The 27,379-nt window shown below is 36.2% G+C and overlaps 1 protein-coding gene across 1 annotated transcript in view; it reads right to left on the bottom strand.

The window, feature by feature from the left end:
- The window catches only part of ARID2 (AT-rich interaction domain 2), a 187,186-nt gene that overhangs the window by 135,019 nt on the left and 24,788 nt on the right, over nt 1-27,379 (bottom strand). The gene's annotated exons all lie outside the window — the stretch shown is intronic.

Below are 27,379 nucleotides of genomic sequence, written 5' to 3'. Positions count from 1 at the left end.
AATTCCACTTGCTTTTCTGAAATCAGTCCACTGTATTTTCTAGTAAGTAGATTATTTTGGGGTTTTCATATTTTCTGGCCCGTCAGACAATCCATTGTTTCTCCATGCTTACTCCCTCATAGAGTCTTGCTCTGATTTGGCCCTATTCTCTTGTATTTAAGGCTCATAGAAATATCTCAACATTTAGTTTTTTGCAGATGTTTTGCTTTGCTCTTCAGGCAGGCAGTTTCTAAGAAGGCTCCCAATGATTCCTGATTCCTGCTATTCACCTCACTGTATAATTCTTTCCCCTTAAGTAGAGGATGAACCTACTGACTTGTTTTAAGATCAGAATACAACAGAAGTGATAAGGTGTCACTTCTGAGATTAGGTTACATAAAGACTCAACTTCCATCTTGTTCTTTTTCTCTCCCACTTGCTTATTCTGAAGAAAAACAGTTGCCCTACAGTGAGCTGCCCCACGGAGATGCAAAGAATTGAGGGAGGCCCTCCAGCCAACAGCCAGCAAGAAACTAAGACCCTCATTTCAATGGGCCACAGGGAAATTAATTCTGTGAACAATCACTGAGTTTGAAAGCAGACTCCTCCCTAGTCGAACTTTGAGATGACTGAAACCCAGGCCAACACCTTGACTGCAGTCTTGATTGCAACAGATTGATTGTGAGAGACTCTTAGCTAGAGTCTAAGCTAGAACTAAATTGTGCCTAGATTCAGAGCTCACAGAAACTTTAAGATAATAAATGTCTGTTGTTTTAAGTGCTGGGTTTGAGGGTAATTGGTAATGCAGCCATAAATAAGCAGTACGATTTCTTTCAGCTCTGTTTTTATGGGAGTGGGGGATTTAGTGAGATGGAAAACTACTTCATAAGTAATTTTAAAAACAAATATTACTCTTAAAAGTAAACATTATATTTTTCTTTAATTTTGGAGGCCAATTTTAACAGCTAAGCAAATAAAATAATTTCAGCCGGGCACAGTGGCTCACACCTGTAATCCCCACACTTTGGGAGGCTGAGGCAGGTAGATCGCCTGAGGTCAGGAGTTTGAAAACAGCCTGGCCAACATAGTGAAACCCCACCTCTACTACAAGCAAAAAATTAGCCGAGCGTGGGGGTGGGCGCCTATAATCCCAATGACTAAGGAGGCTGAGGTAAGAGAATCACTTGAACCTGGGAGGCGGAGGTTGCTGTGAGCCGAGATCGTGCCATTGCATTCCAGCCTAGGCAATAAGAGCGAGATTCCATCTCCAAAAATAAAAATAATAATAATAATAATTTATATCAATTTACCTTAAAAAGTACACGTACTCTACTGTTTAGTTACCAACGAAGCAATTCCTTCTTCCCTTCTCAGATAAATTATAGTATCCTTAATTCCAACATGTATTACCATATAAAAATCATTTATTTTCTAGCAGCTTGAGTTTCCCAAATGAAAAAAGCAGATACTAATCACATCACTTTTCATATGAATAAAACTTACACAGAAAACAAAACAGTGCAAAGTACTCTCCCCCAAAAGGCAGAAGTCATTTATCCCAAGTTTTTAAATTCTTGTTTATGGTTATTCTAATTTTCAAGATAAATTCTATTCCCTCGTCCCTAACTGCAGAGTAAGTTACATCAGAGATTGACACTTTGTATCAGCAATGTGTACAAAGTGTTTGGCACACTGTAAGTGGTTAGTAAATACTTGTTGAATGAGTAAGTCTATCAAAATCTGCTAAACTATAACCAGCATTTATTTAGCATTTACCAACTACTAGGCAATCTGCTAAGTAAGTACTTTATATGTATTAACTTTCACAATCCTTATAAGAAACTATTTTTAATCTTATTTAATAGATAGGGAAACTGAGGCCTAGAAGTTAGACAATTTATCCAATATAAACATTGTAAGCAAATGACATAATCTTAGTAAGTTACTAAAAAGTCTAATTTCGAAGCAGTGCTTTTACATTCCTACATTATAACAGCCATTCCTAAAATCTGATAAATGAGCAAGGATTTATTTTTCTATAGAAAAATATTTCTCAGTATGAATTCTCTCTTGCTTTTAAAGCTGTTTTATTTCAACAATATTATTGAATAAATTATTATTTTAATAAAACTGTCAAGTTTTGCTTGATTTGGCAGAACTAAAAGAAGACAGAAAACTAACGAGAATTACTCTGAAAATCCAAATAATGATCAGAGGCAAGACCTAAAGTTCAAGTGAAAGCCTATTAATCAAATGATGATTCCCAATGGACCCTCTCACCATTACAATGACGAAATAGTTCCAAATCTCCTGGCTGTTGACAATGTTCTACTAAATTACATTTTAATCTAAATTGATAAAGTCCAGGTATGATTTTTTAAATGTTCAAATAATCCACTTAAAACCATAATGTAAAATACCATTTTCAGTATTTTGACAATATTTGACAGAACAAAGTACAATTTTTCACAAATGAAATAATATTTTTAAAATGCAATTATGATACCAACTGGTGACAATGGTATTATTTTATAGACATTTCACATACTGTTAGTGGATGTTAAATTGGATCAGTGTTTCTGGATGTCTACTTGGCAATATACATTAAGAATCTTGAAAACATTTATATTTCTTGACTCAGTAATTACCCCTCTAGAAATATAAAAGGAAATAATCAGAAACAGATAAAGATTTACAGCTTTATAAATAGATTTACGAACAAGAAGGTTCACCACAAATTTATAATATTAAAGTAAAAGGGTAACTTAAATGTATGACAATATAAAGAAGTTAAAATTATGACACAAATATGAAGTTATTAAAATCATCTAAAAACTAAAGATATGGAAAAGTTATTGCTTATAATAGGTTAAAAAACTAATAAAGACATGAGTGATGCCAATTTTAAAAATTTATGTTTTAAAAGACTGGGGAGAAATAAACCAAAATATTAATTGTAATTATTTTTGAGTGGTAGGTCCACATGGGATTTACAGTTTCTTCCAGATATTTTTTCAGATGTTTGCAGGTTTTCTATAATTAACAAGTATCAGCTTTAGAATGAAAAAACAGCCCATTATTTTCCAAAGATTTTAATTTGGATTATTACATAAAATATTATATGATTTTTGAAGTATAATAACATGTAAATGAAGCATCATTTAAAATTTTAAATTAATTTAAATAAAAATTAAGTCGAAACTCTGAAAAGACTGATTTTCTTACTAACCTAAGTAAACACACTGTGTAGGAAACTACATATACTGTATAAAACTTCTGAGCAAATATAGATCAATCTAGGCCCTATATAGTCTTTTTCTTATTATTACTCTCTCTGTAGTCTTTTATTACTTCTCTCTCTCTCTCTGCCTTCTCTATCTATACACACACAAAAACAGCACTAAGTACTAACATACATTCAACTTATGAATATTCTTTTTTACACAGAATGTATATATTCCTGGCCTTTATCCAGAGTTATGATGAGGTTAGATGCCCTGAAGTTGGGGGTAAAGTGAAAAAAAGCAAATTAACACCATAAGAGGTTACCTCTACTCTGCCATCTATGTCCTAAATCTATAATAAGGCATTTTCTGGGGGGCAGGGGGGAGGGGAAACAGGTATAAACTGGGATTTTAACCATTCCTTTTTTTTTTTTTTTTTTGAGAAGTCTCACTGCTCACTGCAACCTCTGCCTTCTAGGTTCAAGTGATTCTACTGCCTTGGCCCCCCGAGTAGCTGGGATTACAGGCACCTGCCACGCCCAGCTAATTTTTGTATTTTTAGTAGAGACAGGGTTTCACCATGTTGGCCAGGCTGGTCTAGAACTCCTGACCTCAGGTGATCCACCTGCGTCGGCCTCCCAAAGTGCTGGGATTACAGGCGTGAGCCACTGTGCCTGGCTGGTTTTAACCATTCTTATTAGTAAAATTACTAAATAGTCCAGTTTGTTAAAAATTTTACTTGTTGAATATAATACAAACTTTAAAGATAATAGTCCCTGTACTTAGTCCCTATAATCTATGACAACGCTAAGAAAGGCTAATGTATAATAAGCTAAACTGACACAAAATACAAATTAGTTTATCAGCAAGAATAAAATATGTAGCACCTACCTTGAAAGATAATTAGGGATAGACTCAAGTTAAGACTTTAGTAGTAAAATCTGCATATAAAAAATTTGACTTACACAGAGAAAAATTAAGGTCACCAGTTGAAATATCTCAATATTAATGTACTGCTTGTGCATTATTAAGAAGGCCCAAAGATTTGCAAGCTATAGATAATAGCACAGCTCCGTACATTCAATGTGATTGTATCTTCTATATATTATACACAATACACTATCATCTCAATGGCAATTGAGTCATTATGGATAATTAATTAGAACATTAATACTTATTACACTACAGTTAAATTCTCAAATAGACTGACAGTACTATTATAAGTATCCAAATCTGGAATTGTTTTCTACCACTATTTAAAAGAACATCTCTATATAATATATACTATACTATGAACTTTTAGAATATATTTTTAGACTTTTTTTCTTTAAATGATTGCAGTATTCAGCATACTACCTCTTCTTATATATCATCATCCTAATTTCCATTTTTAAAGTTTCCTTTTTTATATAATACATTTAAAAAATAGAGACGGAGGCTGGGCACACTGGCTCACATCCATAATCCCAGGACTTTGGGAGGCTGAGGCAGATGGATCACTTGAGGCCATGAGTTTGAGACCAGCCTGGCCAACACTGCAAACCCCCATCTCTACTTAAATAAATAAATAAATAAATAAATAAATAAATAAATAAATAAAATCGCTACTTAAATAAATAAATAAAACAAATAAACAAGCTGGGCATGGTGGTGCGGGCCTGTAATCCCAGCTACCCAGGAGGCTGAGGCACAAGAATTGCTTGAACCTGGGAGGCAGAGGTTGCAGTGAACCAAGATCACGCCACTGTACTCTAGCCTGGACGACCCGGCAAGACTGTCTCAAACAAACAAAAAAATAGAGCCGGCATCTCACTATGTTGCCCAGGCTGGTCTGGAACTCATGGGCTCAAACGATCCACCCACCTTAGCCTCCCAAAGTGCTGGGATTATAGGCATGATCCACCATGACCAGCCTCCATTTTTAAAGTTTCTATAGAAGCATATGAATTCTTTTAAAAAATCCTTTGATTTCATGTCTCAGGAATCTGTTTAACTTAGCAGCTCCTTAGTATCAAACGATCATACTCCCACAGTACAAGATTTTAAATTAAATCTCTTGAGGGCTTTTTAAAAATAGTTATTTAAACGAATACCTATCCTGATCCCTTGAATTATTATTTCCAAACTGTCTTTCTTTAAATGCTTCATGTGAGCTATTTGAGTTCAGCCAGAAATTTGGACAGTTTATCTTCCCACAAGTAATAAGAGTTTAAAACGTGGTAGGAACAAAAGGAGAACAAGAACAAATACACTGGATTAAAACCAAGTGAACTTATTTCAACAAGTCACTCTCTGTAGAGCAGTTCCTAAACATTAGCAAGGTTCAGAATCACCTGGAGGACCTGTTAGAAATAGACTGCTTGGCCAGGCACGGTGGCTCACGCCGGGAGTCCCAGCACTTTGCGAGGCCGAGGCGGGCGTATCACGAGGTCAGGAGATCGAGACCATCCTGGCTAACACAGTGAAACCCAGTCTCTACTAAAATTGCAAAAAATTAGCCAGGCGTAGTGGCGGGGGCCTGTGGTCCCAGCTACTTGGGAGGCTGAGGCAGGAGAACCGCGTGAACCCGGGAGGCGGAGCTTGCAGTGAGCCAAGATAGCACCACTGCACTCCAGTCTGGGCAACAGAGCAAGCCTCCATCTCAGGAAAAAAAAAAAAAAAAAATAGACTGCTTGGCCCTAACCCCAGAGTTTCTGACTCAGTAGGTGTGGATATTTGCATTTCTAACAAGCTCCCAGACGATGCTGATCCCACTGGTCTGGGGAACCTCACTTAGAGAATCACTGCTGTAGTCTCATGAAGTATACTGTCTGAAATAAAAATTGTAACATGTCAAAAGTTCTCTAATTAGAAACACATATCTAAATATATGTAAGCAAATACTCTCTTGCCTAACATTGTATTAATTAGTTACTCAAGTAAATTATTTCAGAGAAAAATGGTACCACCAGATTTTCACCAATTATTACAACAATGTAGGTTAAAACATCTTCAAAAGGTTAAGTTTACCTGCTAGAAATTACTAAGATAAGCAACAGCAATAAAGTACTTAAAGCAGCAAAGAGAAAAATACGAGTCCTTAATAACTTATGAAATGAACGAAAAGATTAGTTCCTTAGTATATTTAAACTAAATTCTATTTGCATCCATCTGGCAGTAAAATTAACACAGTATGCCTTTATGTTAGACACACCTAAAGTGGAATCATGACTTCACCAAACTACTTACCTCATATGACATTGGCTGAGCTAATGAGTTAAAGTTTCTCCCTTAAAACAGAGTTCCAATATAGCAAAACTTTAAAATGCTTTGTAATGTCATTCTCCCCTCGACGAAACTACTAACGTATCAAATTGTAAGAACAGTAATGAATAAATTTTCAATAAAGAACTCAGAAACTTCTGAGAGAGAAAAAATTTGAAAACTTAAAATTCTTTTCTCACCTGGATTCAGATGGAGTCTTACTGGATGCAATAAGGATGCCCTAACCAAAACCCAAGGACATAAAAGAGCAATGAAGCCTCTTAGATAAAATCACTATTGCACATAGAAATAGACATTCTGGAAGACTGAGTCAGGCATAGAGGGCAGTGATCCAAAAATAGTTCTAGGTTTTCTCTGAGATGGCAAACACCGCAACCTTTCTGGAGCTAGACATTCTGGTTGTCAGCTTACATCCTAAAGTACTAGCATGAAAATATAGTTCAGCAAACACTAAAAGAAAGCATCATTTTCCCTCAAACTTGCAAGAATCATGGCTCATAGGATGAATGCAAAATCACCCCAGGCCAGGGTTTCTCATCCTTAGCACTATTAACATTTCAGGCTGGGTAATTCTTTCTTGTGGGGGGACCATCCTGAGCATTATACATTATTCAGCAGTATCCCTAGCCACTATTAGTTATGACAATCAAAAATATCTCCAGACATTGCCCAATGTTCTCTGTGAAGCAAAACCACCCCTTATTGAGTACTGCCATAGCTCAAAATCAAGAACATCAGTAAATTAAAAATGTTTACAAATAATCTAAGTTTCAGATGGAACAATTCTCTGGCCACAATGCCTCATATAACTCAAGTATTCAACAAATGTTAGCCACTATTATTATCATTTTGTATGTGTACATGGCTGCCTAGTGTGTTGGTAGTAACAGGAGTCTGAACTCACTTCCTGTAATAGTTAACAAAAACGTTTAGAAACTTGGGAGGGAGGAATCGTCAACTTAGAGTACCACCAGTGCTGCATACTGGGACACTCATGGGAAGCCATAATTTATATCCCAAATGGTAAAAAAGTATATCACAATTCATATTAAACACAACACACAAACATGTACACACATGGATACATACACAGAAAGGGGAAAAAGATGCTAAAAGTTGACCTACCAACCTCAAAGTTCTAACACTCAAGTGAGACGCATACAAATGATTTGACAGGTATGATAAACAAGTAAGTTTCCAAGAAAAAGTGATTTTTAAAAATAAGCCAATTCAGCCCCAGCTTATACTCTAAGTTTACACCAAATGATTCAAGGAACATGTAAGGGTCCTTTATTCTTGCAACAGACCTTCACACTAAAAATTAGGTTAACTAAAAACCTGAATATAAGTAATTTAGTAATGTCTTTAAATTAACATTATTATATTAGAACCTAGAAATACAACTAGTATTTGGTATAATCTTATAAACACAAAATCTCATTATTTTTAATTCAGATTCAATAATGAATAATCTGCCTTCACAAGGTTTCCCTCACTCAGGCAATACAATGTCTTTTAAGGAAGTTAAAAGTTTTATAAACTAGTTACAAGATAATTGAATGCAGGAAGCTACTATATATTAAAAAAGGTTTCCACTCAAAGCAAGGATCTTAATTTCCAGTCACAGGGGAAGATAAATAACTTACTGCTATTTCCCTAATGCTCTGGTTACCCATTCCCACACCAACTGCTGTAAGAAGGTACATCTGTCCCCAACTAAGTCTATTTTTTGCAAAAGCTGGCAAAGAATCTGTACTAATTTTTCTTTCAATGTTTGGCAGAATTCCCTAGTTAAACCATCTGGGCCTTTGCTTTACCTTGTAGGTGCCTTCTTAAAAAAAAAATAATAATAATTCAATCTCTTCATTTGTTATAGGTCTATTTACACTTTTTTTTTTAAGTCAATTTCAGTAGTTTATATCTTTCTAGAAAGTTGTACATCTAATCTAAGTTATTTAATTTATTGGCATACAGCTGCTACTATTCCTTTACACTACTTTTTACTTCTGTAAGATTGGTAGCAGTGTCTCCTCTTTCATTTCTAATTCTAGTAATCTGTGTTTTCTTTTTTCTTAGACAATCTAGCTAAACATTTTTCAAAATTGTTGATACCAGCTTCTGATTTAACTAATTTTGATTTAACTAGTTTTTGTTTCATTTCATTAATTTCTACTTGAACCTTTATTATTTCCTTTCTCTGCTTGCTTTAGGTTTAGTATGCTCTTCTTTTTCAGTGTCTTAAGGTAGACGGCTGTATCAATTTGAAATTTTTATTCCTTTTTAATAGACATAACTACAGATTTTCCTCTAAGCACTACCTTAACTGCACCCATAAGTTTAGTTTATTATTTCTTCATTTTCATTAATCTCATAGTATGTTCCAAATTTACTTCTGATTTCGTCTTTCATCCCCTAGTTACTACAGGAACATGTTCCATTTCTACATATTTTTAAGTTTCCCAAATTTCTTTCTGTTGGTTGCTAATTTCATTCTATTGTGGTTTGAAAACATGTTTTGTATTATTTCTTTTTAAATGTAATAAGGTTTCTTTTACAGTGTCGCATATGGTGTTTCCTAGAGAATATTCCGTTTGCACTACAGAAAAATTCATATTCTGCTACTGTTAGATAGTGTTCTATAAATGTCTGTCTGGTCTGGTTGACTTATAATGCTGTTCAAGTCTTACATTTCCTTGTGGATCATCTGCCTAGTTGTTCTATTCCTTACTGAAAGAGGGGTATTAAAGTCTGCAACCATTATTTTTAAATTGTCTATTTCTCCCTTTATCAGTTTTTGCTTCATACTATTTTGGAGCTTTGTTGTTAGATGCAGATACTTACAATTTACAATTGTTATGTCTTCTTAATGAACTGCAATTTTTTTACCAATATAAAATGTCCCTTTTTAGTTTCGGTAACTTTTTTTTGTTTTAAAGTCTATTTTGCCTGATATTAATATCGCCACTCCAGCTTTCTTATGGTTGTGATTTGCATAATAAATCTTTTGTCATCCTTTTATTTTCAATCTATATATTTGAATCTGAACTGTGTCTCCTGTCGAGAGCATATAGTTGAGTTCTGTACTTTTTATCCAGTCTATCTGCAGCCTCTGCCTTTTTTTAATGTCTGTAAACAGGGTCTTGCTGTGTTACCCAATCTGGCTCTAACTACTGGGCTCAAGCAATCCTCCCACCTCAGTCTCCTGAGTAGCTAGGACTACAGGTGTACTTTACCACACCTGGATTCTAACTTCTGAATTGATTGATTGATCCATTTACATTTATTGTCATTATTGATATAACTAGATTTTGACCTGCTAATTTACTTTTTGTTCTGTGTATATCTCATGTTTTTGTTTCTCCATTCCTTTTTTACTGCTTTCTTTTTGCATTACATCAATGTTTCCTAATGTAGCATTTGTCATTGATTTTCCTTCGTGTTGCTCTAGGGCTTCCCATATACATCTTATCAGATTCAGCTTCAGATTTATGCTAACTTAATCACACTGAGATGTGAAGATGTTACTCCTATATAGCTCTATTTCCTTTTTCTCCTTTTTGTGATATCATTGTTATATACACCTATAAATGTTATAAGCTGAACAATACTTGTTATAGTTATCACTTTACATAATTTTACGACTTTTTTAAAAGCTGAGCGAATAAAAAGAGCAAAGCATGTTTGCTCTTTTTTATTGTTTCTGGTTCTCTTTGTTCCTGTGGCTTCAAATTATCATCAAGAGTTATTTCCTCAGTTAAGTACAGTTTTGTGTCAACAAATCTCCCTTACACTGTAACTGGCAAATATATTGCATTTTAATGTATATGGGCCCAAAGACATTATATATATATTGTTTACACGTTTGCTTTTTAAGACAGGGTCTGGCTCTGTCGCCCAGGCTAGCGTACAATAGTACAATCATAGTTCACTGCAGCCTCAAACTCCTGAGCTCAAGCAATCCTCCCACCTCAGCCTACCAAGTAGCTAGGGCAACAGGCATGCAATGCTGTGCCTAACTAGTTTTAAAATTTTTTTTTTTTTTTGTAGAAACAGAGTCTTGCTATGTTGCCCAGGCTGGTCTCAAACTCCTGGCCTCTGGTGATCTACCTGCCTCAACTTCCCAAGGTACTAGGATTACAGGTTTCAACCACCACACCCAGCTCACAATTGCTTTTTTTTTTTTTTTTTTTTGAGATGGACTCTCACTCTCTTGCCCAGGTAGAGTGCAGTGGCATGATCTCAGCTTACTACAACCTCAGCCTCCCGGGCTCAAGCAATTCTCCTGCCTCAGCCTCCTGAGTAGCTGGGATCACAGGCGTGCGTCACCACCCCTGGCTAATTTTTGTATTTTTAGTAGAGATGGGGTTTCACCACTGCGCCCATCAATTAAGAAATGGAAAAGAGGCCGAGACGGGCGGATCACGAGGTCAGGAGATCGAGACCATCCTGGCTAACACGGTGAAACCCCGTCTCTACTAAAAAATACAAAAAACTAGCCGGGCGAGGTGGCGGGCGCCTGTAGTCCCAGCTACTCGGGAAGCTGAGGCAGGAGAATGGCATAAACCCGGGAGGCGGAGCTTGCAGTGAGCTGAGATCCGGCCACTGCACTCCAGCCTGGGCAACAGAGCGAGACCCCGTCTCAAAAAAAAAAAAAAAAGAAAAAAAAGAAATGGAAAAGAAATATGCACGTATACTATCTTTTATAATTATATAATTACTTTTGCTGGTGGTGCTTTTTGTCAATTTTGTGTGTGTGGATTTAAATTACAATGTGGGATCGCTGGCTTTCAGTCCAAATAACTTCCTTTAGTACTTCTTATTGGTAGTGACAGGAGGCAGTCAAATGCCAGGCAGATAGGGATGCATCCCTGGTGAAACCCCACCTCCAAGCCAAAGAAAGTTTCAAGCCTGAAAGCCAAGCTACAAGTCACATTCATGGACCGGATTGAGAACCTGTCTTCCCATTTGGTGCACTTTTCTCTGATTGATCTCTACCTTTCAACTATTTTACATATACTTACTCTTTCCTAATTGGTTTTCTACCCTGCTGTGCCCACCTCCGAGTGGTGCTTCTGCTTTAGCCTTTCTTTACATACTAAGAAACCAATCAGCACACACTCCTCTATTCTGCAGCCATAAAAGCCTCAGACTCAGCCACACTGAGAGAGGGACCACTTCCGCATCCTCTTTCAGCTGAGAACTGCTCCGTCATTCAATAAAATTATTCTCTGCCCTCCTCACTCTTCAACTGTCAGTGTTTCCCCATTCTTCTTGGGTGTAGGGATAAGAGCTTGGGAACCACTGAATGTGGGTACAAGCTATAGCACAGGTTAGCTGGGGCACCCCTGGTCTAGCTGCAGGCTGTGCTGGTGCACAAGCCAGACTTGGCCCATATGGGACAAGTAGACAGGGTGCCCCACTGCTGTGACCCTCGCAAAGGGGCCAAAAAAAAAATCCTGTGTCATTATAAAGCATGACTGCTAGCAACAAATTCTCTGAGTTTTGTTTATCTGGGAATATTTTTATTTTGCCTTCATTTTTTAAAGATAGATTTCCTGAATACAGAATTCTTGGTTGACAGGTTTGTTTTTTTTCCCTTTAAGCCCTTGATCTTATCCCACTGCGTTCTGGCCTCGATTCTTTTTGATAAGAAGGCAGTTATTAATTTCATCGGGGTTCACTTTGTAAGTGATGACATGTTTTTATCTTGCTGCTCTCATGATTTCCTCCTTATCCTTAAACTATGCTATGATGTGTCTGTGAATCTCTCTGCATTTATTCACTTGGCATTCACTGAGGGTCCAAGACATACAGGTTAACGTTTTTCAATAAACTTGGTAATAAATTTGGCAATGAAAGAAAAATGTTCAGCCCTTCTTCCATTTTCCGTTCTTGTCTCTGTTCTCTCCTGGTCCTCCCATTATGTGTATACTGGTACACTTCACGCTTCCCACATTTCTATGAGGTTGTGTTGACTTTTCTCCATGATTTTTTTCTCTTCATACTCCATAATCTCTGTTGATCTATCTTTAAATTAATTAATTCTGTCTTCTGCCAGTACAAATCTGTGACTCAGTCCCTCTAGTGAACTTTTCATTTCAGCTTTAATGTTTTTCAATTATAAGAATCCCACTTAGTTTTTTTTAATAATTCTGTATCTTTATTGACATTCTCTATTTGATAAAAAATTGTGACCATACATTGCTTTACTTATTTAATGGTGATTTTATTTATTTCTCTGAACATATTTGCAATGGCTCTCTGAAGTTAATTCCAAAATCAAGTCACTTTCACAGGCAGTTTCTGTTCCCTGCTTTTTTTCCGGTGTATAGCTCATTCTTTCCTGTTCTTTGCATATCTCACAATTTTTTGTTGGGAACTGACCATTTTATATATTATAGCCACTCTGGATCCTGATTGCCCCACTCTGGGGTATGTTACTGTTATTTCTTTAGTCACTGGCTGGATTGTTTTAGTGAAGTGTATTTCTCCCCATCTCCCCTGAGTGAAGCCCCTCATGTTCCTCCTCATGAGGCACAGCCTTGGATAGTCGCAAACTCACCATGAAATGACTGCTTTGGGCAGGGCACTCTTTTTCTCTTTCTTTGACCACATCCAGTTGTTAGGCATCACCAATTGCTGGCTGATTACTCTATTGTTTTCAACAACGTGCTGAAGCATCGATTGCTTCACAGGTCAATCAAAACAAATCTGGGTTCCTTTAAAGGAATAGTTTCAGGGGCCAATGTTTGAGATTTGTTCTGAACCCAAAAAGACTCCTCCCAGCTCTTCATTTCCCTGGTTCTCTCCAGCAAACTAGCCCTTCTACAGTTTATTTATCTCCACTGCACCTACCAATCTCCTCCTAACTGCCTCTCACCACACCCTACTGTTTTTGCATACTCTTAGACCTGAACTTCTCCCCACACTGTTGCAAATGAAGTTAGTTTCTTTAGAAAGAGATTTAGAACTCTGTCTTACAGCATACTTCTCCCCCTAAGCAAGTCTCTATCTCTGGAGCTGGAGGACAATGGTGCACTTATCTTTGAATGACAACCCAGTTAGAGGACAAAAACACTTGACGGAGTTGGGGCAATAGCCTCAGGTCTCAACTTGCCTCTCCCAGTGTGGAACTGCTGGATTACAAGCTGGGGCATGGGTGACTGTGCCTTCAGTATTCCCAGTGGTACTGTACACAGGTACAGCCTCTGTACCATGAGTAAGAAATAGTGAGTTCCTGCCTCTCAGCCCCACTCATCCAGAACTTGACCTCATCAATAGGCCGCTGGAGAGTAAGATTAAAAAAAAAAAAATCTTGATATCCTGGTCCTTTGAGAAAGATACTTTCCAACTAGGAAATAAAGGAACAGGTAATCTTGTACTCTTGGCTATACCAGTCTGGAATGAAGTTTCCATCTCAATGAGCTGGGAAAGAGGAAAAGGAAGTGGGTCTTGGTTCAATACCACAGTAATTCAATGTTCTTACTAAGTTTTAGTAGATTTTCTTGAATAAATGTCTTTTCATTTGCTATATGCTCTTACGACCATTTCTTGAGACTTTAAATGACTGCATTTTCTGGTTTCAATGGAAAGTGGGTCTACAGAAAGACTCATGCTGTCCTGTTGAAAGTATACTGTCCCAAATAAATGTATAGCTCAAATATGTCTTAATGATTTCTTATGGCATCTCCTTCACTACATTCCTCTTCCACAATCAGAGATAACTACTAGCAACAGTGTAGAGATTTTTTTCCGCATACCTTCAACAAGGAAGATGTACAAACTATAGTTTCATAGAAACATCCCATACCACACACCATCATTCTCCCCAGAACCCACAGCTTTTTCTTTTTTTTTTTTTTTTTAAGAAACAGAGTCTTGCTATGTTGCCCAAGCTAATCTCCAACCCCTAGGCTCAAGTGATTCTCCTGCCTCCGCCTCCTAAGGAGCTGGTACCACAGGCCCCTGCCACTCCACCTAGCTCAAGTTTGTTGCTATTTGTGCTGACCTGCCATTCCTGCCCAGTCTTTAGAGATTTATTTCCTCACATACAGGACTATTCAAAGCATGGAAAATATTTTTTATTTTCAAGTAACCATGTAAGTAACTAAAGCATGAATCTTGCAAGAAAAAAACTGAAAAAAATCAACTTTATAAAAATTAAAAATTCTTCCTTTTTTCATGAGAAAATGAAAGCACAAGCCATAGACTGAGAGAAAATACTTGCAAATCACTTATTGGGTAATATTCAGAATATATAAAGAACTCCAAAACTGAACACAAAGAAAACTCAATTTCAAAGGTGCACAAAAGACTTGAAGAGGCTCTTCACTAAAGAATATATAAAAAATGCAAATAAGGGCCGGGCGCGGTGGCTCAAGCCTGTAATCCCAGCACTTTGGGAGGCCGAGACAGGCGGATCACGAGGTCAGGAGATCGAGACCATGCTGGCTAACATGGTGAAACCCTGTCTCTACTAAAAATACAAAAAAATAAGCCGGGCGAGGTGGCGGGCGCCTGTAGTCCCAGCTGCTCGGGAGGCTGAGGCAGGAGAATTGCGCGAACCCGGGAGGCGGAGCTTGCAGTGAGCAGAGAGCGGGCCACTGCACTCCAGCCTGGGTGACAGAGCAAGACTCCGTCTCAAAAAAAAAAAAAAAAAAAAAATGCAAATAAGAATATGACAGTACTCAATATGACTAGTCATTAAGGAAAAGCAAATTCTAGCCAAACTAAGATAAAACTACACACCTATGAGGATGGCAAAAAATAGACTGGCCATATTGAGTGACAACATGGATCAACTAGAATTTTTCAAACACTGCTGGTGAGAATGTAAAATTTTTTTTTATTGTTGTTGTGTTTTTGTTTTTTTGTTTTGAGACAAAGTTTCGCTCTTGTTGCACAGGCTGGAGAGCAGTGGCACGGTCTTGACTCACCGCAACCTCTGCCTCCCGGGTTCAAGTGATTCTCCTGCTTTAGCCTCCCAGGTAGCTAGGATTACAAGCTATTAATTTAAAAGTTAAATATATGCCTAACATAGTCAATATGCAACATAAAACAGTATGTTCACTGTGGTCTTATTTGTAACAGCGAAAAACTGGAAATAACTCAAATACCTATCAAGAAGTGAATGTCTAAACAAATTATGGTATATCAACACAATAGAATACTACTCAGCAGTAAAATAGAAATGATCTTTGTTATATGAAACAACATGGATCAATTTCAAAATAATTTTGTTGACTAAAAGAGTACAAATTATATGATTTCATGCATATAAAATCCTAGAAAATGCAAACTGATTTGTTACGAAAATAACAAATTAGTGGCTGCCTGGGGATAGCAAGAGGTTATAAGGGGGCAAGAAAAGACCTGAGGGTGATGAATATGTTCATAGCTTGACTGTGTTAATAGTTTCGCAGGATACACTTATGTCAAAACTTACCAAATTGAATACTTTATACAATTCAAGAAGCTAAATTGTACAAAGAACATTTTCAATTCACTGTATATCAATTATATATCTCAATAATGCTTCCTGAAGACAGAATAAAAAGACAAATCACAGTTTACATGAAAATATCTGCGAATCATATACTTGATGAAGGACTTCTACCCAGATTATTCTGAAGAACTCAAAAAATTTAATTAAAAAAAGAAACAAAACAAACAGACAAACAAAAAAAAAACCCCAGGCCAGGTTCAGTAGTTCACACCTCTAATTCCAACACTTTAGGAGGTTAAGGCAGGAGGATCACTTGAGCCCAGGAGAATTCAAGATCAGCCTGAGCAACATGAGACACCATCTCTACAAAAAGTGTATTTTTTAATTAGCCAGGATTGGTGGCCTGTGCCTGCAGTCCCAGCTACTTGAGAGGCTATCATGGGAGGATCACTTGAGCACAGAAGCCAAGGCTGCAATAAGCCAAGATCGTGCCACTGCACTCCAGCCTGTGTGACAGAGATAGATCTTGTCTCAAAAAAAAAAAGAAAAGAAAAAGAAAAGAACCCAATAAAGAAATAGGCATGGGATCCAAATACTTAGTTACTTCACCAAAGAATATACACAGTGGAAAAAAAATACATTAAAAATGTTCATATTCATTAGTCATTTAGGGAAATGCAAATTAAAAGAACAATGAGATATTATCACATATCTTTTAGAATGGCTAAAATTTAAAAATTAACAATATCAAATGCTAGCAAGATTGAGGGACAACTGGACCTCACATATTGCTAATGGGAATGCAAAATTAGTTCAGCCATTCTCAAAAACAGTTTAGCAGTTTCTTATGAGATCAAATAAATATTTAAGGTATAACCCAGCAATTTTACTCCTTGGTATTTACCCAAATTAAGTGAAAATTTCCAAAAAACTTATATGCAAATGTTTATAGTGTTTTTAATCACCAACTGGAAGCAACCCAAATTATTCCTCAACTAAAAAAGAATAAAGAATCTTCAGTATATCCATACAACAGAACACTAATTAACAACACAAAAGAATGAATTCTGATAGAGGCACTGTGTATAAATCTCAGATGTACTGTACTAAGAAAAAGAAGACAGGCTTAATACAGTATTATTTCACTTGTATCACATTCTTGAAAAAGTAGAACTGTAAGGGTATAAAATAGATTAGTGGTTGCCAGAGACTGAAGATGGAGAGCTGGACTGACTACAAAGGACAGAGGAATGTGAGGGATAATAGAATTGTTCTACATCTTCATTCTGGTGGTTCTTATGCAAAGCAACTGTTTGCATGTGTCAAAACTTGCAGGGCAGTACTAAAATGGGTGAATTTTACTGTGTGTAAATTATATTTAATAAAAAGAGGGGAATGGTTTCACTACTGAAGTAACGTCAAGCAAAAAAAACACAACAACTCCAACAACATAAGAGTCAGCAATTTTCTAATCTGTGTTCTTTCACACAATCGCTGTTTTTAGTTCCACCACCAAGTATGACTATAATCAGGAAGCACAAGATAAGGGTAGAAAATTTGCCTTTTTATGTAATAAAAAATAAAGGTTAATTACTAAAATAATTTTAATAGTTAAGTATACTAGTCTTAAATGAAAAAGTAGTTATGTCCATAGGTAAGTCTAATATTTAAAAAAACTAGTTGAGAAATGGTTTAAGAAAGTGGGAATTATTTCTCATTTATTTTGTTTTTACATCTGAATGTAAAACATACAAGCACACAATGAATAAACAGCTTTTCAGTGATCATTTCTATTTGCAATTTTCTATAAATATTAAACACTCTAAAAATTAAATGGCTCTGTATAATCATCCCAAACATAACCCTAAAACCAAAAAACAGGCAAACAAACAAAAACCATTAACAATATAAAAATGACAAATTCTCTAGGTCTCAGTTCCCTCAACAATAGCAATCAGCGGGGCACAGTGGCTCACACCTGTAATCCCAACATTTTGGGAGGCCAAGGTGGGGGTATCGCTTGAGGCCAGGAGCTGAAAACTAGTCTGGGCAACACAGAAAAGCCCTGTGTCTACAAAAAAATTTAAAAATTAGCCAGGCGTGGTGGCACACGCGTGTAGTCCCAGCTACTCAGGAGGCTGAGGTAGGATGATCCCTTGAGCAGAGGAGTTCAGGGCTGCAGCCTGGGTGACGCTGTGTCTAAAAATAACAACAGTAACAATCTCCTCCAATTATTTCCCTCTTCCACAGGCAAAACATTCTATGACCCCCTTTTTTGTGTGTGAGTCTGAGACTCACACTGTCACCCCGGCTGGAATGCAATGGCGTGGTCTTGGCTCACTGCAACCTCCGCCTCTCGGGTTCAAGTGATTCTCCTGCCTCAGCCTCCCCAGTAGCTGGGATTACAGGTGCCTGCCACCACACCCGGCTAATTTTTTGTATTTTTAGTAGAGACAGCGTTTCACTATGTTGGCCAGGCTGGCCTCGAACTCCTGACCTCATGATCTGCCCGCCTCGGCCTCCCAAAATGCTGGGATTTACAGGCGTGAGCCACCGCGTCTGGCCTCACATTTTATGACTTTAATGGAATTTGCTGTTACTAAACTATATTGAATATAATTTTTGTTTTGAAGAATCAATAGTAATACACAATTCTTATAAACCTATTAAGTTAAAACTTCTCATTGGAGAAGTCATCCTGGTCTTATCGCAACATTACATACATAAAACACTTAGCACAGTACCCAAGACACAATCAGCACCCAATAAATAGTAGCTGTTATAGATCACAATACTTTAAAAGTCAGTTATATTTCTATCATAAAAGGTTTTTCAAATATACTGTAACCAGAATAGTACAATTTGATGCATGAGGGAAAAAAAACAGAAATTGTTAAAGACAAACTTGTTCTCTTATCTCCTCATTAAACCACTTTAATATCCTAAGATATTCTGAGAATTCCAAAGAAATTTAATCATTTATAGCTACTACCTTTAGAAGTAAGATACGGGTTTTGGTTTCTGAAAAGTTAAGAGACTAGCACCATCTGCTGGTATACTGGCTTGTTCCTATGAACCCCACTCTACAGATGATGCTAAGGTAACACAAACATTGCTGGATCTCAAAAACCAGTTCAACAACACTTGAAGACATTGATAATGGTAGGGTATTTTTAGGGATGCACAGAGCACATGAAAGCCAGAGTCTACTCACTGATGGAAAGTACAAACTAGGGTTAAAAATTCTACTTGGGTATACTTTTTACTAGGCTGAATTTTTTTATGCAGATTATTGCCTATGCTACCACTACTTTAGTGTAGAATCTAATCAGCAGTGACAGTAAGATATCAGACTAAAACAAGATAGCAGGGAGGCAGGTGCCCTACTTATGTAAGCAGTGCCTACAGACAAGTGTCCCTAAGAAACAGGAGAGGGCCACGTGTGAGAAAAACACCAAGTATGGTTGAGCTCAGTGTACGTCCATCTCTCACTCTCTAAATATACCAGCATTTTATGATTATAGAAGATTAACAAATGGGAAAAATTAAAGAGATATTTGAGAAGCATTAATATGGGAAAGGTAAACACATATTGATAATAAATAACCTCACTCAAGAAAAATCAGAACTAATCAAAAAAAGAACTTTAAACAGTCATAATAAATAGCCTTAGGCAGACATGGGAAAATATTAGAATACAAAGCAGGAATAAACAGTTAAGAGAAAGAAACAAAATATTGGCTGTAAAAATATATATAATCATTGCAACGAAGAATTTTAAAATGGTTTGAATAAGAAAATGAACAGAGCTGATTTAAGAATGAATCTAGGAAATGTTCCAGAGTCTCAGAAAGCGACAAAAAGATTAATAAAGCACAAGTTAAAACAATGTGGGGAAAGTAATATTAGTGTAAATATCTACCCAAAAGGAATTGCATAAGCAAAGAAAATAAATGAAGAATTTGAAAAAATGACAGAATTCTGCAGAATTCAATATATGAAATCTCAGATCAAAATGGCTTAAAGTGCTAAGGGGAAAAGATAAGGGAAAAAAAGTCTATACTTAAATGTACTGGAGTAAAATGTAAGCCTTTCAAAGACAAAATTTTAAAAGATTCTAGCAAGAGGAGCAGGGGAAACATCACCTAAAAAAGAGGAGGATCAAATTGATACCAGATTTAAGAACACTACCGGGACAGGAAGAAGCCAATAAAACGTTTCCCTATCCTCAAAATATTGAGGTAGAAAAACAAATCTATGCTTAGAATTTTGTATCAAGGTAAATTATCACTTAACTGTGAATGGTAAACATATTATAGGCAGACAACGCCTCAATGTTTACCACAAAAAAAAAGACCTTCTTTCAAAGAACATTTGAAGAATGTAATCTAGTCAGAAGAGAAATGTATCCAGAAGAAAACAACAAAATATGGGAAGGAAAAAATTTTAGAAGATGTATTGTTATCTTAAAACAAGTGTATTCATAAGAATAATTAAAACATCACATCACCCTATTTCAAGAAAGTAGGGGTGCAGTGGGAGAGTATCCTAAAGTTCTTGGAATTCGTTGGGCAGGGAAGGGAGAAGAGTGAGATTCAACTTGGACACTGAAAGGATATGATATAAAACGGCAGAGCTAAGTTCTAACATAGCAATAATCACATTAAATTCAAATAGGTTAAACTCAGAAGACATATTCTCAGTTTAAATGTAAAACAACGATCCAGGCCAGGAACAACGTAATCTGTAATCCCAGTGCTTTGTGGGGCCAACATGGAAGGACTGCTTAAATCCAGGAGATTCAGGCTCCAGTGAGCTATGATCACACCACTGCACTCCAGCCCAGGCAACAGAGCCAGACCCTATCTCTAAAAACTAAATAAAAATTAAATTTAAAAATTAAGTTAAAAATCCGAAACAAATAAATAAAACCAAGATCCAGCAAAGCTAAAAAAAATAAAGAAACGAAAGGTACCTAAAAAATATGAACCAAAATAAACCCACCATAGTATCAAAAGAATTTAAATTCAAAGGCAAAGGCAATAAAAGACAAATGGAAACATTATATACTGGTAAAAAAGCAAATGTGAATATACATAGATATACATACAGCCTCAATGTACATAAGCAACAACTAAAAATCTGTGTGCAAAAGCAAGAGATTAACAATTCTAATTAGAAGTTTTTAACAAGCCTTTAGAAAATGACAAAAAAATATTAAAAAACCCAAAATTTGAAAAATGCTACTTTGAAAGTCTGGTATCATATGACATATGTGACATCACAACAAACATAAACTATATTCTTTTTGAGCTCACACAGAACATTCATAAAAATTGACCATATAAAAAAAAAGTTGACCATGTAATAGCCCAAAACACACTCCAATTACCTTCCCAAATCAATGAAATACAGACTCTGTACACAAAGTATAAAGCAATAAATTAAAATCAACAACGAAAAGAGAACTTTAAAAATATCATATCTGGAAATTAAGCTGTGGATTAAAGAGAAAATTCTAATTATAATACTTTGAGATGAATGACAAAATTTATGTCTTTGCTGTCCATGCAGTGTTAATAAAAAAGAAAATGTATGTCAAAGTATGTGAAATCTAGCTTAAGCCTAAAGAGAAATGAATTTGAAAGATCAGAAAATAAGAATCATTTAAAACATACTTAAGATACTACCAAATAATATCATATACATGAAAAGGCGCTTGTTAAATTATAAAACTTCCCAAATGTAAAATCTTATTTTTATATGCACTTACGCCAGGCATGCACTTGCATGCCTGTAGTCCCAGCTACTAGGCTGAGGTGGGAGAATCACTTGAACACAGGAGATTGAGAACAGCCTGGGCAACAAAGTGAAACCCCATCTCAATCAATCAACCAACTGGTGCAATTATAATTTCCTAAATTTAATTTTAGTTGGAACTCCTGATAAAAATTATTACAATAAATGGAACTAATTAATAGGCATGTGTTTACCCACAAGAAATATGAGATCTAAAAAAATTAACATACATATTTTCCTCTATTTCAGTAAGATAAGTACACCAATTACCTTTACAATTTTAAAACTGAGAATCTGGGGAAAAAACCCTAAAATCTTATAGATCATATTGCAATTTAAGTGGACCACTGCATCATTAAGTCATCATTTTTCCCTTTCATGGAAAACAACTATAATCAAAAGTGCTCATTTTAATAAAACATTACTTGACTTTGCTATTACATTTATTTTTGATAAACAGTCTGTACATCAAGTATCTGCAGGTCAAATAATATATCTCATTATATTCCTATATGTGCATATATACACACATATATATATCACCAATTTAAAAACTCAATATACATTCAGACATCCTGGGGAACTGAATGCTTCATACACTGAAAATTCTTAGACCCACAAGTTACTCATTTACAGAGAACTAGAATACAATATACTTAAAAATGAATTTCTATGAAGTACAATCTATTATTTTTGTGAAAACATAGAAAACACTTCAGCATTTGGAAAAGCATATCAGAATTAAAAACAGTCTGCTAAATACGTCCACATATTCTCTCTATAAATATATATAATGTATTAATATCTACATACACATATGTGTGTATATGTGTGCCTTTTATCACAATGGAAGTTTCAGCAGGACATATCTGATGTGACTTTTTTAGGTCTTCTTTAAGGCTTATTACATGATCAATTTGTATGAATGTTCTGTGAAATCTCAAAGACTACATTTCCCAGTCTCCCTTGTGTAACAAGGTTCTGACCAATGGCATGTGAATAGAAAAGGCATATACAACTTTTAAGGTGTACCCTTAGAAAAAGTGCTGCTTCTCTCTTTTACTCTGCCCTTCAAGGTGGAAGGAGGATGTATTGGCAAGTACTACAGCAGGCATCTTAGACCATGAGACAGAAACCATTAAGGAGGAGGACAGCAAAGAATAAGGCCCAAGGGCTCCACAAAGGTACATTATCAGTCCTAGACTATATTTGGACTGTTATATCAGAGAGAAACAAATTTAAGCTGTGTTAAGCCATTGTTACTTAATTTCGTGGCAGCTATGAAACCTGTATCCTAATATTTGGAACACCAACTGTTATCTTGTAGAGCAAGGGTGTCCAATCTTTTGGCTTCCCTAGGCCACACTGAAAGAAGAAGAACTGCCTTAGGCCACACATAAAACTAACACTAACAATCACTGATGAGTTAAAAAAAAAAAAAAAAAAAATCTCATAATCTTTTAAGAAAGTTTACAAACTTGTGTTGAGCCTCATACAGCTCACGGGGCTACAGGTTGGACAAGCTTGTTGTATAGAGTATTAGAAAGTCTATGAACTTGGACTACATCTACCCTTAATGAAATGCCTTTAATGTTTGTTTTCCATATTAATAATTTCATAATAAATGCCCACCTATTTATCTTTTACATTTTTCTCAAGAAAAGAATATGTAATATGTCAAGAAACTATAAGCATCCTGCTTATTTAGGTTCCAGAGAAACAAAACTTTGTTGTCTCGAAAAATTGCTTTGTTGTTTCAAAGAATCCTTTTGTCTTCATAAGGAATTCATAAATGACTATTCATTTTTGTGATCTTTGCATATTCACCTAAAGGAATTTATTAGAAAAATACTGGAGAGCAAACATTTAGAGAAATACTGGAGAGTTAACAGATAATTGAAGCAAGCCCCATGTCTATTCTACCAGTTCAAGAATAAAAGATAATTCAACAACTTACAGATCTAATTGAAATGCATTCTCAAACTGCATTCACATGACAAAAGTGTGAAGAGTTTGCACTGAAGTGTTGAAATCTAATTCTAAGAACTAACCGTGTGCAGTATTTGCTAATTCACTAATCAGGGTTCATCATCTTCAGACTTTTTAACAGACTCCTCTCAAGGAACCCTACTCTGCCTAGTAATGAATGTTAACTGTTTTTACTCTCCTAGTGCATTGTAAATAAATTCCATTAAAACTTGGCTTCTCCTTTTTTCTCAACCAAGCTATTTGTCATCACGATCAATCATCCCAGAACTCAAAGGGCAATGGGCTTTCACATCTGTCTCAGTAAGTTAAACATTTTTCAAGACTATCCCAGTGGGTACATTTTATCTAGCAAGTTTGTGTACTAATGGCAGCATTTCCTAAAACTTCACAATTACCCTGCAAGTGATATGTATACTAGGGGCTAGTGAGGTCAGGAGTGGGCAGCGATGGGACAGTATGTGCTCAAATGTATTCAGGAAATTCTGTGGACAGCCAGAAGACACATTATAAGCATATTAGTTTGAGAAGTGTTGCAGAAAAGAACCATGTTTAACTCTTTTTCCAAATAGTATTTAAGTACAGAACACATTTTCCATAGTCCACCTACTTAACAGTTTCGGAATGCTGGCCTAGGGATCTTTGCAAAGAAAACCAGTCCTTAGTCAATCATCCTAAATTGTACAATGAAAGGGGATTTGATACTTCATTAGGAGCTTAAACTCCTTTTCCTTGTAATAATGATTCAGAGAAAGGAATAGGCTGAGATTTTTCCCTTAATTCAGGCTGCAGTTTACAAAGCTGAATACTCCTTGCATTGCAAGGAGACTATTCCTGAACTTGCTGTGAATACCACTAAAAGAGCTCTACATTTTGTTTACATTACAACCTCCTCTGCTCTTTTTGTTTTTTTGTTTTCTTTTTTTAGAGGCAGAGTCTCATTCTGTTGACCAGGCTGGAGTGCAGTGGCACTATGCCAGCTTACTGCAGCCTCAACCTTCCAGGCTCCAGGGATCCTCCTATCTCAGCCTCTCAAGTAGCTGGAACTAAAGACACATGCCATCACATGCAGCTCAAGCAATCCTCCTGCCTCGGCCTCCCAAAATGCTGGCATTACAGGCATGAGCCACTGTGCCCAGCCTCCTCCACTCTTCTAAGCAAAAGCAAACCCCTGCCTTGAATGTTACAGGTAAAGAAGTTTGGGAAAAATTAACTTCATTCTAAATGCTGGATTTTCATCATTTGAGAATATCTATCCTCTAAATGTGGTTGCAATGTTGTCAGTTACATATTCTTTGCATATTAATTGAAGGTGAGTTAGAGTGGAAGTAATTCTTACTAGTCTCAACCTTTGTGATAGCTATTTAAAAATCACTTCTAAAGGGAAAAAAAAATAGAAATGCCCAAACCAAATCAAGTCAGCTTAATGTTAAAATAAGATTCTAAGTAATAGCAAAGCCCTTCCAGAAGAATTTTAATAAGATACGATGCTAAGTACAGACCAGTAGACAATTCTCCCCACTCCCAAGTATCTTTCCTGAACAGTCTCTTTTTCTTAACCACATGCACTAGTCACACAAATGTGTGTCCAGGAATATCCAAACTTAGAAAATGTATTCTAGGCTGGGCGCATTGGCTCACGCCTATAATCCCAGCACTTTGGGAGGCTGAGGTGGGAGGATCACTGGAGGCCAAAGCTCAAGACCAGCCTGGCCAACATGGCGAAACCCCATCTCTACTAAAAATAAAAAATTAGCCAGGCATGGCAGCACACACCTGTAATTCCAGCTACTCTGGAGGCTGAGGCAAGAAAATCGCTTGAACCTGGGAGGCAAAGGTTGCAGTGAGCCAACATCATGCCACTGCACTCTAGCCTAGGTGACAGAGTGAGACTGTGTAACAAAAAAAAAAAAAAAAAAAGTATTCTAAAGAACTCTGAAGGTTTCAAATATGTGCATCTATCTTCTGTTCAGCCTGTTTCTGTCATGTGTAGATAAACTTATCCCACTAGGCTCTATCTCACATGGTTCAGAAGAATAGAAGACAATGTTGCCAAATTATTCAAAGAGAAGTGCTGAGTTCCAGAGCTTGTTTAAAACACAAAAGTGAGCTCAGAGATGAAGCTGTAAAAAGTTCCTTCCAGCATAGAAGTAGAAGATAAATTGAATTAATGAGCTACATGTAATCTAAAATTTTACATGATTATGAAGAATGGTGGACCTACACTCAAATAAAATATAGAAAAATTTATCCAATTTCCTAGCGAGTCGAATTCGCTATTAACCTGCTCTTCTGTACATCGACAGCTCAATGACAACTGATACTTACAACAATAAGCCTAAAGATACCACACATTCTAAACTACTTTCTGAATGTGACTTCCTTGTCTAGTATTTTTAAAGAAGTATTAGTTCACATTTATCTTAATATTCTATAATAATAATCTCATTCTCTGACCAAGCCTGGCAGGTGTGTTTGCCATTCCTGCCACTACTTTCTCCTATCTCAAATCTATCCCACATACCAATGTAAGATTAATGTTCCCAAAACATCACTTTCATCAAAACAGTGTTCTGCTAAAAAACAAGTAACAACTACAAAACCTCCCCCAAACCTCACATCCTCACTATATGTAGAATAAAGCTCAAATATGTTAATTTGATTTTCAAAATCCTCCACAGTCTAATACCAATTTTTGGTTCAGGTCTTATATTCCACCAATCACATGCATAACGCCTCTGATGCAGCAGAGTTCGTTTACATGTTGAAAATATACTGTACAGACTCTCATTCTCCATTTTCCTCATATCTAAAAAGTCTTCCATCTTCCTTTTTATTTTTTTGTTTCTATCTGAATCCAACCAGTCTTTCAATGTCAAGCTTGAGGGCTCTTCCATAGGCTCTTCTCTACCTCAAACAAAAGTGATTTCCTACTTTTCTTATTTCCAATTATCCTTGCAAGCATTCATTCATTGATTCTATTAGCCACACATGAGGTAACTCTTATGCACTAATTAGTATTGTGTTATGATGTTAGGGCTACTAAAATACACAATACTAAGTCCCTACCTCCTCAGGCTCACAGTTGACAGAAGAAACAGACAAGAAAAAAGTTGCTATAGTGTTTGTAATAGAGCTATAAATGAGGAGGAAAGTGGGATTATAAAGAAGGATCCACTTCAAGCTGCTTGATGAGATACGAAAAGGCTTTTTAGAAAAGGTGACATTTGTGTTCAGTTTCAAAGATAGGTAGGAGTATGTCAGGCAACAAAAAAAGGAAAGGAATTCCAGGCAGAGAAAAAGGCACATGCAAAGGCAGAAAGGCGAGAAAAACTTGGCATGCTTGGAGAACTATAAATGGATCACAATGGCTGGATTTAATTCTACCAACTAATTCTACTAATGTGTACTGACTGTTCATTAACCAAGCCTTAAAACAGAAAAAAAGACATAATACTTGTCTTCAAAAAATGTGTAAGAGTACGGCAAGGAGATTAGAATGGAAAAGTAATGAAGGGCCTTTTATGACCTACTAATATATTTGGACTTTATTCTCTAGCAATAGAGAGGCACTGAAGAAATTTAAGCACTTACCTGCATCACTCAGTCCTCTCTTTTTTTTTTTTTTTTTGCCTGATATTATTACTTACACATTCAAGTGAATGAAATGCTTCTATAAGAT

The sequence above is a fragment of the Chlorocebus sabaeus genome, chromosome 11 (genome assembly GCF_047675955.1).
Source record: "Chlorocebus sabaeus isolate Y175 chromosome 11, mChlSab1.0.hap1, whole genome shotgun sequence".
Taxonomy (NCBI): domain Eukaryota; kingdom Metazoa; phylum Chordata; class Mammalia; order Primates; family Cercopithecidae; genus Chlorocebus; species Chlorocebus sabaeus.
Note: the sequence above shows the minus strand (reverse complement) of the source record. Positions and strands in the feature narration are given on the sequence as shown.